This window comes from Saccopteryx bilineata, chromosome 1 (assembly GCF_036850765.1).
Source record: "Saccopteryx bilineata isolate mSacBil1 chromosome 1, mSacBil1_pri_phased_curated, whole genome shotgun sequence".
Taxonomy (NCBI): Eukaryota; Metazoa; Chordata; class Mammalia; order Chiroptera; family Emballonuridae; genus Saccopteryx; species Saccopteryx bilineata.
The window spans coordinates 367822393-367836441 of NC_089490.1; the positions used below are offsets into that span (position 1 = coordinate 367822393).

Sequence of the window (14049 nt, forward strand, 5' to 3'; positions counted from 1 at the left end):
TTTTTTTGGGGGGGGACTCCTGCTGAGCCAGTGACTCCTTACTCAAGCCAGTGAACTCTGGGCTCAAGCCAGTGATAGTGGGGTCATGTCTGTGATTCCCCACTCAAGCCAGAGACCTCATACTCAAGTCGAATAAGCCTGTACTCAAGCCTGAGACCTTAGGATTTCAAACCTGGGTCCTAAGCATCCCAGGCTGATGCTCTATCCACTGCACCGCCTCCTGGATAGGTACCTTCAACCCATGTTGACCTGCCACTCTCAGAGGTATCTGGTGTTGCTCATTCCTTAGCCTTTTGGTTCTGTGGTGAAAACAAATTTACTCTTTTCTTACTGCGTGTTTGTGATTAAGCTTTCTCAGCTTTGAAAAGTTAATCATCACTCCTTCATCTGCTTTCCAGTTTCTAATAGTTTTGTTGTCTCTTTTGTCATTCTTATTGTTCATGTAGGTATACCATCTTTCAAAAGATCTGAAAATGCTCCAATATAATTAAATGGGATTTCAAGAAGGAGCACATGCAAGTGCATGCATTTAACCAACCATCGTTGCGTGGAAATTTGTTTGTGGATCTCTTTAGTTTTATATAGTTACAGTTTATCTGTAGATGACTGACAGCCTACCATGGTGGTTTGGTTTATGTTTGAGACTCTTCCTTCCCCTCCCAGGCATAGGAATGGTAGCAGAGGGTGGTACGTGGAGACATGTAAAAAAGCAGCCGAACAAAAGCAGCCTGGTGTAGGGAGGAAGCACAAGCTTAGGGGGGAGAAGACTGAGCATCTTTTCCTGGCTTAGCAAGAGTTTATAACCCGCTATGTGTTATCACTTTCCTTATTTACTAAGCCATGAGGATAGCACCTACCTCATAATAGCTTTTCTTTTTTTCCAAATTGAAATAAGGCGTTACCTAACACAGCCTTGGATGGTGCCTAGGAGAGGCCATTTTTCATCTTGAATGAAGGTAGAGCATTTGCAGGCCGGGGATATAGAGTCTGAAGGGAATCCACTCGAGAACATATTTTGTAATATTGGCCAGGTGTAAACCAGCTGGCAAAAGTAGCTGGCTTCAGAAAGCCCTCTCTGATTTCCAGGTTTAGTACTTAGTATAATAACCTTATTATAAAAATTGGTTCACACGTGGTGTAACAAGTGTGGAATGTGCATTATAGGGACTATGATTTGGGAAGATCCTCAGAGTATGGTTGCCTGAGCTGATGTAGAAAGTGGAGTGTGTGTGTATAACTAAAAACTTAGTTTGATGTAACAGACAGGAGTTCATTGATGCACACATCCAGTCATTTTTAGCAAAAAGAGATTCTCTTGCAATGTCCTGTTCAGAAGAAAGCATTAAAATGTAAGAAATGAAGAAAAATCTATGTTCACACATGTGAATATTTCTTGGAAGATCACAATCCTTCTAGACAGGGAGAGAATTAATAGAAATGTATATAATAGAGTTGTTCATGTAGCTGTAAAGTTTAGTTAGAAGGAAAGAGGAAAGCTAAGCTGTTTACAATTTACCTGTAATCTTGAGCCGTCACCTGTATCCTTGTCAAGAAAAGCTCATGTTGTGGATTAAGCATCGATTTTGTGACTAGACTGTAAACTTTACTGTTTCTGACAAAAACCAAATAAATGAATGAATGAATAATGTGAACTCCCAACCCCACCTGAATAACTTTTGTGCAGGGATGTGTGTGTGTGTGTGTGTGTGTGTGTTTCTGTGTGCGCGCGCATACGGAGGTGGAGGTATTCCTCTACTAAGTATAAACTATATCTAGACAAATCTCCTTAGTGTATAAATAAGGCTAGCTGTTCTGCAAACAAGGATTTCTACAGTGTAGTTGGTATTGTACAAAGTGTATTCTCTCGTGGAAAACAAGGAGGATATTTCTGGATTCCTTTCAGTCTGTCTCTCCCCAGCCTCCCCAGCTCTCTGAGAACTGTGCATCTGTCAGCTTGTCTGTGCTTATTGAGCAGCGACAGAATGACAGGGGAGAAATGGTGTTAATTGTGCAAGAGAGGAAATGGAACAAGTTAAGTTTCTGTGCATTGACTTTTCAGGAAAATCTCTGATAAAACAATGTTCATAATCATTTGGTTCTGTAGGGGAACATGAAGTAGGTTGGAACAGTTTCTGAGAGAGAATGTTCTACAGTTTTGGGTTTTATTAAGGAAAAGCTTTAGCAGAAAGGATTTAGTCATTGGAAATTTTCTGTCTCCCATCCCCTTTTTATGTGCCTGTGTTTTTTTTTTAAGTAGTATCTTTCAAAACCTTGTATTTTTTTTTTTTTTTTGTATTTTTCTGAAGCTGGAAACGGGGAGAGACAGTCAGACAGACTCCCACATGCACCAGACCGGGATCCACCCGGCACGCCCACCAGGGGCGAAGCTCTGCCCACCAGGGGCGATGCTCTGCCCCTCCGGGGCATCGCTCTGCCACAACTAGAGCCACTCTAGCGCCTGGGGCAGAGGCCAAGGAGCCATCCCCAGCACCCGGGCCATCTTTGCTCCAATGGAGCCTTGGCTGCAGGAGGGGAACAGAGAGACAGAGAGGAAGGGGGGGGTGGAGAAGCAAATGGGCGCTTCTCCTATGTGCCCTGGCCGGGAATCGAACCCGGGTCCCCCGCACACCAGGCCAACGCTCTACCACTGAGCCAACCGGCCAGGGCCAAAACCTTGTATTTTTATTTTAAAACCTTAAATGCTTCTCTATTGCCTCGGGGCATCATAAATTTTCGTAGTTTAACACTCAAAGTTCTCTACCCTCTGACCCCAGTTTGCTTTCCTCATTTGTCTGCCCCAATTTTCCTGCATAAACCCTTCCTTTTCAGCTGAATGGAAGTGCTTACTGTACCCTACAGCCTTTCAATTCTGTCTCCATCTCAGAAATCCTCTTCCTTCCTCTGCACTGTTAGCCCTTCTTTAAGGATTGATGGAAGCCCTTCCCTCGTCGTCATAGCCCAGGTGCCTAGGCGGTTTCTCCTCTGCACTATCCCATCTCAGCTCACTCAGGATCCATATTCTCCTTAGATATGTTTAGTTTAATGTAAGCTCCTTGGGGGTTGCAGGGTGTACATTTGTTTCATGGAATTCCCAGCCTAATACTTCTTGACCTTAAAGGCATGACATATCACAGTGTTACAGGTGGTTGTGACATAGGTCAAAACCACTCACTTATTTATAAACATTAGGTTGCAACCACTTGTGAATGACTTATTTTTAAAATAATTAGACTTATCACAACATCACCATTATAAAGATGTCACCCTCACTTGTTTGCATTTGAATTGTGTGTACTTGTGTGAAAGAAGGTGGAAGCAGAGTGAGCTGGAAGCACCTAATTCTTAGCCTACTTTATATTGGCTGAAAATATCCATGAACTATGGTTCTTGATATGTCATTGATAGTTACAGCAACTTTTAAAAGTTGTGTTTCTTTGATTTGCCCATGGGTACATTTTCACTAAGGAAGAGAGATGAGAGCATGTGTGCATCTTTGTCCACATCACCTAGAAGTGAGACTGAGGCTGCATGAACAGTTTTCAAATCAACATGAGCATCCAAATGACATGTGCAATGAAATCACTGATATTATTTGTATTAACATCATGACTAAGTCTATGATACACTATACTTTTTAACTACAAAATTAGTAATTTTTCTTTACCTTTATTAGCACTTGCTTACTTTGTTTATATTGCCTGTAGAAGTCCGAATTTGATCTTTAAAATATAGTTTTATATATCATTTTTATATTAGATTAGCCATATGTATTTCTCCTCAAAAAATGACATTTCGAGATCACTAAATAGATGATTTTACTTATCACTTGTTAACAAAATGCTTTTATAAATATGACCTATAAAAACAGCTTGGGAACTCTGCTTTATTTTACCAACTACTTTTGTGTGTGTGTGTGTGTGTGTTGGTTTTCATTATAATCTGAGTTTACTCCTGGGAGTGTGTCTCATATGAATGCTATTCATCATCTGTCAGAGCAGAAGAAAAGTGGAAAACCTCTGCTTGGGGCTGTTTTATATACTCCTGTGTGGTTAACTCGCTCCCATACGTGTATGACTTCTGAGTCTATATCATCACCCACACTTCTCCCTCTGGAGCTGCAGACTCATATATTAAGCCGCCCACTGGGCATCTTTATGTGGATGTTCTCACAGGCTCCCAAAACGCATCATATCTGAAACTGAACTCATTTTCTAACCCGTTCTCCCACCCAAACTGTTCTTTCAGCGTTGTACATTTTTATCAATTGCATCATCATTCACCCAGCCTTTTAAAATATATATATAAGAATAATATTCAGTGTCTCCCAGGTGAATAGCCTCGTCTTGTTTATCTCTTAAATGTCTCTGAAAGTATTTCTCTTCATTCTCACTGCCTTCACCTTAGCACAATGGCTCATTATTTTCTTTTGGGACCATTTTATAGCCCAGCAGTTCACAAATTTCAGCACGCCTCAGAATCATTAAAACACAGATTGTCCAATCCCAACTTCAGACCCAACTCCAGACCTTCTGATTTTATAAGTTTAGGGAGGGTCCCAAGAAATGGCATTTTTAACTGCTCTGGGGAGAACCACACTGATAGCATCTTAATCTGCCGACCTGCCACCGGCCTCTCCGCCTTGCCGTTTCTCCTCCAGATCATCCTCCCAGGGGACTTGGATTTTAAAAACACGAGTTGGATTACATCTCTTACTTAAACCGTTTTACGGTCTCAATATCACACTTGTAATTAACTTGGCTGAACTTTTGCTGCTCGAATATGTGAAACCGCAGCACTCTGGTCATTCTATACCTGCACAGCACATACCTTATTTTTGGTCCAGTGAAGGTTAAGAGCTTTTCCATGCTCTAGGGATGTTTGTAGGTCAGTCTAGCTATTAAAATCTCAACCATCATCCAGAAAGAAAGGGCTGTCTTTCTTTTTTATTCATACCTTTAAAAGATTTCTCTCTTTCCAGCGTTAAGAAGAGGACTGGAAGGTATGCATATGTAAAAGCGGCCTGTGGATAGAAACAAAATTGTGTCATGGGGTCTGGGTCCGTTTTCTGCCAGCTTCTCCCCTGGTATTATCATTTGCTCTTGCCTCTGGCATTGGTGGTGGGCAGCTGTTATCTATCTTATTTGACTTGTTAAGTGAGGAACAGGTACCCAGCTGGCTTCTACTTTACAACCATTTTATATCAGCTTTTGGGAAGAGAAAGCAGCACTGCCTTTTTTTTATTCTTTTTGACTCCCAGCAGCTGTCTCCCAGCACACCCAGCGCTGGTCCCAACTTGACTGGCCCTTGCGAGGAGGTAAAGACAGGCCCTTGATATTCAAAGCATGGTTAGGGGACCAGGGGAATCTGTATCACTATGGAGCCCCTTGGCTGCACCCCTCCCACAACAGGAGTACTCAATCAGAACCTGCATTTCAGTAAGCACCTAGATTGATCAAGTCTGAGAAGGGCTGGCCCAGGCCTCTAGCATCCCTGAGAAAGTCTCACCTCAGCTATTGCCATTCTCTGTCCATTCATAACATGCATTTGTAGAATCTGAGATAAGCCAGTTTCTTTACCTGAGAAGTGAGGACTGTAATGCTTCCTGGTGGATTAGGATGATGTGTGTAAAATGCCCAGCGCAGCATCTCAGATGCGGTGAGTGGTCCATAATGGTAGACCTTGTTAAGTCTGTATCTTCATCCTTTTGGTTTTGAGCAGCCCTTTGGAAGTCTTTATAAATAAGTCACCTCACTCTCCCAGCAACCACTAACCTGCATCAGGGCACTGCTGCCTGGAAGTGAAATGTGAATGGGAGTGTGGCTGGTTTCTAATAAAGATGTGCTTCATTTTCAATAGAATGACCGAGCTGGGATGGCTTTGGGAAGCAGAGAAGTTGTCTGCTTCCCAGGGTTGATTTATTGCTTTCCAGAAATTTCAAATATTAATGCTTGTAGCTCTGAGCTTGGAGAATACATTAAAACAGTGTTTTTTAACTGCCAGTCCACAGACATGTACTGGTCTGCCAGAAATTTTGTGCTGTTTTGTGTAAGAATTAACCACCCTGATGTTGTATGAAGATTATAGAGGGAAATGCAAATCAAAAACACAATGAAATATGACCATAACCCATTTGAAAGTCGAAAAATAAAAATATAATCATATCAAGTGTTGGTAGGGATATAAAAAGGTGTAATTCTCTCACATTGCTGGTGGGGATAAAAACTGGTACAACCACTTTTGGAAATGTGTTTTGCAGTTTAAAAAAAATATATTAACAGCATTAGAAAGGAACAAACTTTAGAAGGCAAATACTAAGTAAGGACATAGTTGAACTCAACAATACCATCAATCAACTTAATAATTTTGACATCTGTAGATGATTTCACCCAACAATGGTAGAACACACATTCTTCTCAAGCTCACATGGTACACTCACTCATATAGACCACATTCTGGGCCATATAGACCATACCTTACCATATTCAAAGGAGTTGAAATCATATAGTGTCTGCTCTCATACCTCTGGAGAGTTACACTAAAAATCAATAATAAAAAGATAGCTAGAAAATTTAAAAAATAAATGTGGAAATTAACATACTACTAAATAACACACGAGTCAAAGAAGAAACCTTGAGAGAAATAAAAAAAAATCTTTTGAACAAAATGAAAATACAACTTAACATAGTATAAGGGAAGCAGTGAAAGCAGTCCTTGGAGGGAAATCTATAGTCATGAGTGAAAATAGTGGGAAGGAAGAAGGATCTAAAATCAATAATCTAAGCTGCCACCTTAGGAAACTAGAAAAAAGAGAGCAAATTAAACCCAAAGTTAGCAGAAGGAAGGAAATATTAAGAATTCAAGAAGAAATTAATGAAATTATAAAGAGAATATTAATAGAGAAAATAAAACCCAACACCGTTGTTTGATAAGCCTCTAGTAAGGCTAAGAATAAAGAAAAAGAGCACAAATTACTCATATCAGAAATGAAAGAGGGGACATCGCTATAGACCCTGTAGACACTAAAATGATACTATAGGAGTACTGTGAACAATTTTATGCACACAAATTTGATAACTTAAGATGAAATGAACCAATTCCTCAAAAGATATAATTTGACAAAACTTGCACAAGAAGAAACAGGCAATCTCAATAGGCCTATACAAGCATATCTGGTTTTCTTGTGGTTCACATATGTGATTTTTATAAATTGAAGGCAGGATTATTCACCAGCATTTTGATTATGACTCACTTTATTGCAACACTCACTTTATTGTGGTGGTCTGAAACCAAACCCACAATATCTCTGAGGTACACCTCTATGTATATTTAAAAAATTGAATCAATAATTGATAGCCTTTCAAAACCAAAATTACCAGGCCCACGTGGATTCACTGGTGAATTCTACCAATTATCTAAGGAAAAAATTATACCAGTTCTCTGCAACATATTTCAGAGCATAGAAGCATAAGGAATACTTTGTAACTCATTCTATGAGACCAGCATTACACTAGCAACAAAACCAGATGAAGATATTATAAGGAAACTACAGGTCAATTTTTCTCACAAGCACAGATGTGAAAATCCTTAACAAAATATTGGCAAATTGAATCCAACAATGTATAAAAAGAATTATACATCATAGTTAAGTGAAATATATCCCAGTTATTCAGAGTTTGTTCAGCATTTAAAAATAAACTTATACAGAATAATATTGAATGTAAACTGTAATTGAAAAATTTAAAAAAAATCAATTTATGGAATCTATCACTTCAACAGGTTATAAAAAGAAAAATTGCATGATCAGTAAATGCCAAAAAGTTTTTAGCAGAACTCAACAGCCTTCATGACAGATGCTCTTGGAAATAGATGGTAACTTGAACCATCTCCCATTCTGCAACATGGCTGCCCTCAGATCCCTTGTGAAACCCAAGATTGTCAAAAAAGAGGACCAAGAAGTTCATCCGACACCAGTCAGAGCAATATGTCAAAATTAAGTGTAACTGGAGGAACCCCAGAGGCATTGACAGTAGCAGAAGATTCAAGGGCCAGATCTTGATGCACACTATTGGGTATGAGAGCAACAAGAAAACAAAGCACATGCTGTCCAGTGACTTTCAAGAGTTCCAGGCCCACAACATCAAGGAGTTTGAAGTGCTGCTGATGTGCAACACATCTTACCGTGCTGAGACTGCTTACAATGTCTCCTCAAGGAGCCACAAAACCATTATTGAAAGAGCAGCCCACCTGGCCCTCAAAGTCACCAATCCCAATGCCAGTCTGCCCAGTGATGGAATGAATAGGCAGCTTGCAAGCACATTGCATTTGTATTTAAAAAGCCATAACATTCTGCAAAAAAATAGTTGGTAACCTTAACTTGATTTAAAAAATACTTATGAACAACTTACAGCTAGCATCATACTTCATGATGAGAGAAGCAAAACTTTTCCACTCAGATCAGGTACAAGTCAAGGATGTCTCCTCTTACCTCTTACCACTTTCTTTCAAGATTATACTGGAATTTCAAACTAATGCTATCAGACAAAATGGACCAAAAACCTTAATAGATACATCATCAAAGAATCTACAGATAGTAAATACACATGCAAAAAGTTGCTTCACATCATATGCCATCAGGGAAATGCAAAATAAAACAACAGTTGAGTACCATTACCTGCCTATTAAGAGGGCCAAAACCCGGAACACTGACAGCACCAAATGCTAGGGAGGATGTAAAACAACAGAAACTCTTTTTTGTTCCTTGCGGGAATGCAAAATGGTACAGCCACTATGGAGGACAGTTTAGTAGTTTCTGGCAAAACTTATCATATTTTACCAGAGGACCCAGCAGTTGTGCTCCTTGTTATGTATGCAAACGAGCTGAAAACTTATATCCACACAAAACCTGCATATGGATGCTTATAACAGTTTCATTCATAATTGGGATACAACCAAGAAAGATGTCTTTTAGTAGGTGAGTGGAAAAAACTGTGGTCCATCCAGAGAATGGGGTATATTAGTCAATGCTGACAAGAAATAAGCTAATAAGCTATGAAAAGATATGGGGGAAATTTAACTGCATATCACCAGGTCACAGGAGCCAATTTTAAAAGGCTACAATAAGACATGATTCCAATTATATAAAATTTTGGGAAATGCAAAACTATGGTGACACTAAGCTGATCAGTGGTTACCAGGGGTTACAGAGGAAGGAGGGATGAATAAGCAAGCAGAGAGGATTTTTAGGGCTGTGAAACCACTCTGTGTGATACGTGCCATTAGAATTTATCCAAAATTAGAATATACAATACCAAGAGGGAACCCCAATGTAAGCTGTGGTCTCTTGGTGCTAATGATATATAAATGTAAATCCATCAATTGTAACAAATATGCCACTCTGGTGGGGAACTTTGACAAAGAGGCTATGCCTCTATTGGGGCAGGGGCTGTATGGGAAATCTCAATACCTGCCATTCAATTTTGTCGTGAACCTAAAACTGTTCTAAAATATAGTCTTTTTTTAAAATGTATGTCACACAGAGCTTAGCACAATGATTGTACTAATGAATTATTATTCAGTTCCAAAAAATATTTTCTACTGTATAACACATCACATCTGTTGACTAGCTAGTTCTCTGTCTTTTTCACTGCAGTAGGATATCTGTCCTAAATAGGATACAAGGAAGGAGAGACTTTTGTGACCTAGGCAAGAACTTTGAATTTAAAATTCTACCAAAAGAAGCCAAGTCAAAACAAGTACAAGAACAGATATTTTTACATCAATTAAATTCATCTCTACTTAATGATCAATGGCACTGAAGATGCTGGCAGCTGTGGGAGATTTTACTTGGCCATGAGACCTTACTGAGGCACATCTCATTTGACTACAATATTTCTCCATCAGCCAAGTATGGTGGGCGGCACACGATGACCTTGATCCCTGGGAATGGCGCTGGGCCTGAACTTATGGTGCATGTCAAGACTATGTTCAGGTATGTGTGTGTGCCTTTGGACTTTGAGGAGGTAGAGATTAATTCCGCTTCCAGTGATGAGGACATGCGTAATGCCATCTTGGCAGTCCGTCAAAACCACGTGACTTTGAAGGGCAGCATCAAAACGAACCACAACCTGCCACCATCTCACAAATCTCACAACATCCTTCTCACCTCCCCAGATCACTATGCCAATGTCATTCATTTTAAGAGTCTGCCCTGCATGATGACCTGGCACAAGAACATAGACATCTTTGTTCAGGAAAACACAGAGGGTAAATACAGCAACCTGGAGTCCGATAAGAGAGCCTGAAGATCATTACTGAGGCTAAGTCTTTGCACATTGCTGAATATGTCTTCCAGCTGGCCAGGAGGTGGAGCGCAAGCGACAGCCGTCCACAAGGCCGACATTATGAAACTGGGAGAAGGTCTCTTCCTTGGGTGCTGTAAGGAGGTGGCATCCCACTATCCTCAGGTCACCTTTGAAGCCATGATTGTGGATAACACCACCATGCAGCTGGTATCCCAGCCCCAGCATGTTGTGGTGATGCCCAATCTTTATGGCAACATTGTCGACAATATCTGCATAGGGCTGGTGGTTGGGGGCGGGGGGCAGGCCTCATGCCTGGTGCCAACTATGGCGCCATGTATGCAGTGTTTGAAACAGCTTCACGGCACTCAGTCAAGAATATAGCCAAAATGAATGTGACCAACCCTACTGCCATGCTGCTGGCGGGCCGTAATATGCTAGATTGCCTCAAGCTCCATGCCTATGCCACTCCATTCATACTGCAGTCCTGGCATCTATGGAGAACAAAGATGTTCATACTCCAGACCGTGGAGGCCAGGGTACCACACTGGATCTCATTAATAACATCATCAGTCATATCAGTACCGTCAAGTAAATGGTCAGTGCCTTGCAGACTGAGCTAAGACCTTCCTGACCGACCCTTTACTCCACTCTATGCACTCAGAAGCCCCCCTAGCTCGGCCAGTGTGCACTCTAGAATAAACTAGCTTCTGCTTCAACTCAGAAGAGGGGGTGGGGAGTGAATGATTTTGTTTATTTTCCTATTAAATTAAAATGCCATAAATACCATAAGCATTCCTTGTTTAAATTTGCCAAACTTAATGTGTTGTATATTTCCTGAGACATTCTTCTTCATTTTAATCCATCATTCCACTTCTCTAGGATGTGATACAGTAAATACATCAGAGCGGTTTGGTGAGTCCTGGGGCTTTCCCAGAACCTGGCACATGGATTTTTTCTTTACAAATATCGATTGACTTATAACCTATGTAACTTACGACCATTCAACTTTACGACCACAATCGCTAGCCACGACTGCTCCGCGTCTGGCAGTGCAAGCGTTGCCCAGCTGGGCTTACGACAGTGCGGGCCAGCTTCCGGCAGCACTACCATCTCTGTGTACACCATTTCAACTGTTATCCCAGATTTGGTACTGCAATTTGTGTTTTGTGTCTTGGATATTTTTCATCAAACCCCTCCCAAGATGTCTACCAAGAGGAAATTGTCTTTGCAAATATTAAACTAGTTGTACTGGTAATGCAGTGTTTTACTTAAACCTGATGAATGTAAAAATAAGGAACAAAATGGTGTAGAGATGATACAAATGGCATAAAATGAACAAAGAAAATTATGATATATAACAATAATGAAATAAAATTATGATAAAATATGACTTAAAGATTTTTATAACATCATTTCACAGTACTGTACATATAGCCTACTCAACTTATGACCAAATCGTGTTACGACCGGTCTGTTGGAACCAATCGAACACTAGCTGTATTTGTGTCATTAAAATTCAGGGAACCAGTCTCCAGAGAAGTCTGGCTCCTCTCTAGAGGTTGTTAATGAGTTCATTAGTGCAACAAAATTGTACCTACAAAATATACATTGGAACCTCAGTGATACATATGGTACTAGAAAGCTGACCTGGTACAGAGTGCACCCACACCCCCTAAGTGTCCCATTTTTTCCTCATGGTCCTGTTTATGTTAGGAAGGTATTTTTGCTGGTGTAGTTTTTCACACATGGCCATTCCTGGGCGCAGCAGCACTCCTGGATGTGGGTTCTTGAATCCCTTCCAGTTGGGCTTGAGAGTCTACAGGTAAAATCCTTTGCTACCAAGTATTGGGTCCATGAGCCTTTGCTATACAAACAGAGCCATGGACTGTAAACCCCACGCTTGCAGCTTGCCAGTCTTGTATGGTTGACTTTCTTTTGGTCTGTCTTTCAAAGTAAGTGTGCATAAGAAAATGAAAATTGGTGAGCTAATTTAAATGTTTATTGTCATTTTACTATATTTTATTTACAGTATTTTTAAGGTCATAGTTAAGAAATACACCAACAACAATGAATATTTTATTAGCACTAGGAAATTGTTATCACTCAAGTAGGAAATAAAAACAATGATTATAAAAACTTAGTTTTAATGGCAGGAACGGCCTGAAGACAAGAATGAGACTGAGAAAAATTGAATCCTTAAAACTATTTTGGAAACCTCTGTGTCTCAGCTATGATCTTCGGATCCTGCCAAGGTTCAGGGACCACAAGTGAAAGACATTGGACTTAGACCTCTCAGTTCCTTATGGTTTCCAAAAGACTCTGGCTTATCCAATTACCTTGGTCTACCTATCTTCAAGTATAAAATCAGGCCAGGGTTTGGAAAACCAAAAGCTAATATGAAGGGATTTAGTTTAAGGAGGAAGTGACTACCTTCAACCCTATCTAGAGTCGTCCTTAAAGGAAAGAGAAAGCAGGGATTAATCAGTCATAAACTAATCACAGTGTTCTCTGTTTGGACACTAGACATGTCACTGGCCAGGGCTGCCACCGGCCCATATGGTACCTTCCTCTGGGTAGATCTAGGCCTGCACCAGAGGCATGGTTTGATGAGTGGAACAAGGAGTGGATTTTGGCTTGAAGTCCCCTCACCTCCAATGCTGCCTGAACCCATACTACCTTAACCCACACCACTACTCTGTAACCCTATTTCTTATGTCCGGGAAATTTATTTATGGCACAACCAGCCCAATTGCACACAGTAGCCCAGTCTCCTTACCTCCTTTTTCTTTCTCGAGTCCAGACATCTCTCTTCATTCTCACCAACACCTCCTCTCACATTAGCCTTTCCTCATTGGTGACATCCTAATTTCTATGACTTCTAACTTATGTCCTACCTATAATTTAGTCTCCTTGAGCCTATTTTCTACAAAGCACTCAGTGTGATCTTTCTGAAAGGAAAATAGGACCACGTAACTGTCTTACTTACAGCTTCTTATTCAGTGGCGTTCCTTTGGCCTTAGAGTCAGCTGAGCAGAGCGTGGAGAAACTCCCGTGTTCAGATCCCTGTTCCTTCTCCAGGTTCACCATTTCTGCCCATTTTCTGCACCCCAATAACAACAACACAGTGGGGTACTCCTAAGAGAGGGCCCAGTTCATTCTTAAGAGCTATATGGTTTCTCTCCCCTTCAGGAGCTGATTTCCTCCTCCTAGAGAACTAACCTTAATCGTTCCCACCTGTGGGAAGCCTTCCTTGACTCTCTTCCCAGTCCTGCTGAGATTGAGGGAAGTAATGCCCCCAGAGCTCCCAGAACGCTCTGTATATCCTGCCTAGTGTTACATCTCCATTACCCTCCCACACAGCGCCTTCTCGGCTGGGAGAATGACTGACTCATCACTACAGCATCAGAACCGGGACAAGCTCTTAGTTTCTTCTCATTCTAAATATTTGTGAAAGGAAGGAGGAATGGCCTGAATTCACAGCTAGAGTGGAAGACCAGAAGAACTCATCTATTGCAAAATATTCCTCTCTGGCTTTGGTCAATGACCTTTCTGTATGAGCTAGGTCCTCTTAACACTAAACTCTCACTTTATGATGTAAAAACTGAGAGACAGCGTGGTTAAGAAATGTGCCTGAGCCTGACCAGGTGGTGGCACAGTGGATAGAGCCTCGGACTGGGACGTGGAGGACTCAGGTTTGAAGCCCCGAGGTCGCTGGCTTGAGTGCAGGCTCACCAGCTTGAGTGGGTGG

General features: G+C 40.9%; 1 protein-coding gene and 2 pseudogenes across 2 annotated transcripts in view; all 3 read left to right on the forward strand.

Annotated features, from left to right (window-relative positions):
- The window catches only part of NELL1 (neural EGFL like 1), an 854093-nt gene that overhangs the window by 544804 nt on the left and 295240 nt on the right, over nt 1-14049 (forward strand). The window lies entirely within an intron of this gene.
- Nucleotides 7899-8367, forward strand: LOC136326232 (large ribosomal subunit protein eL32-like; annotated as a pseudogene).
- On the forward strand, nt 8767-10893 carry LOC136326364 (isocitrate dehydrogenase [NAD] subunit gamma, mitochondrial-like; annotated as a pseudogene).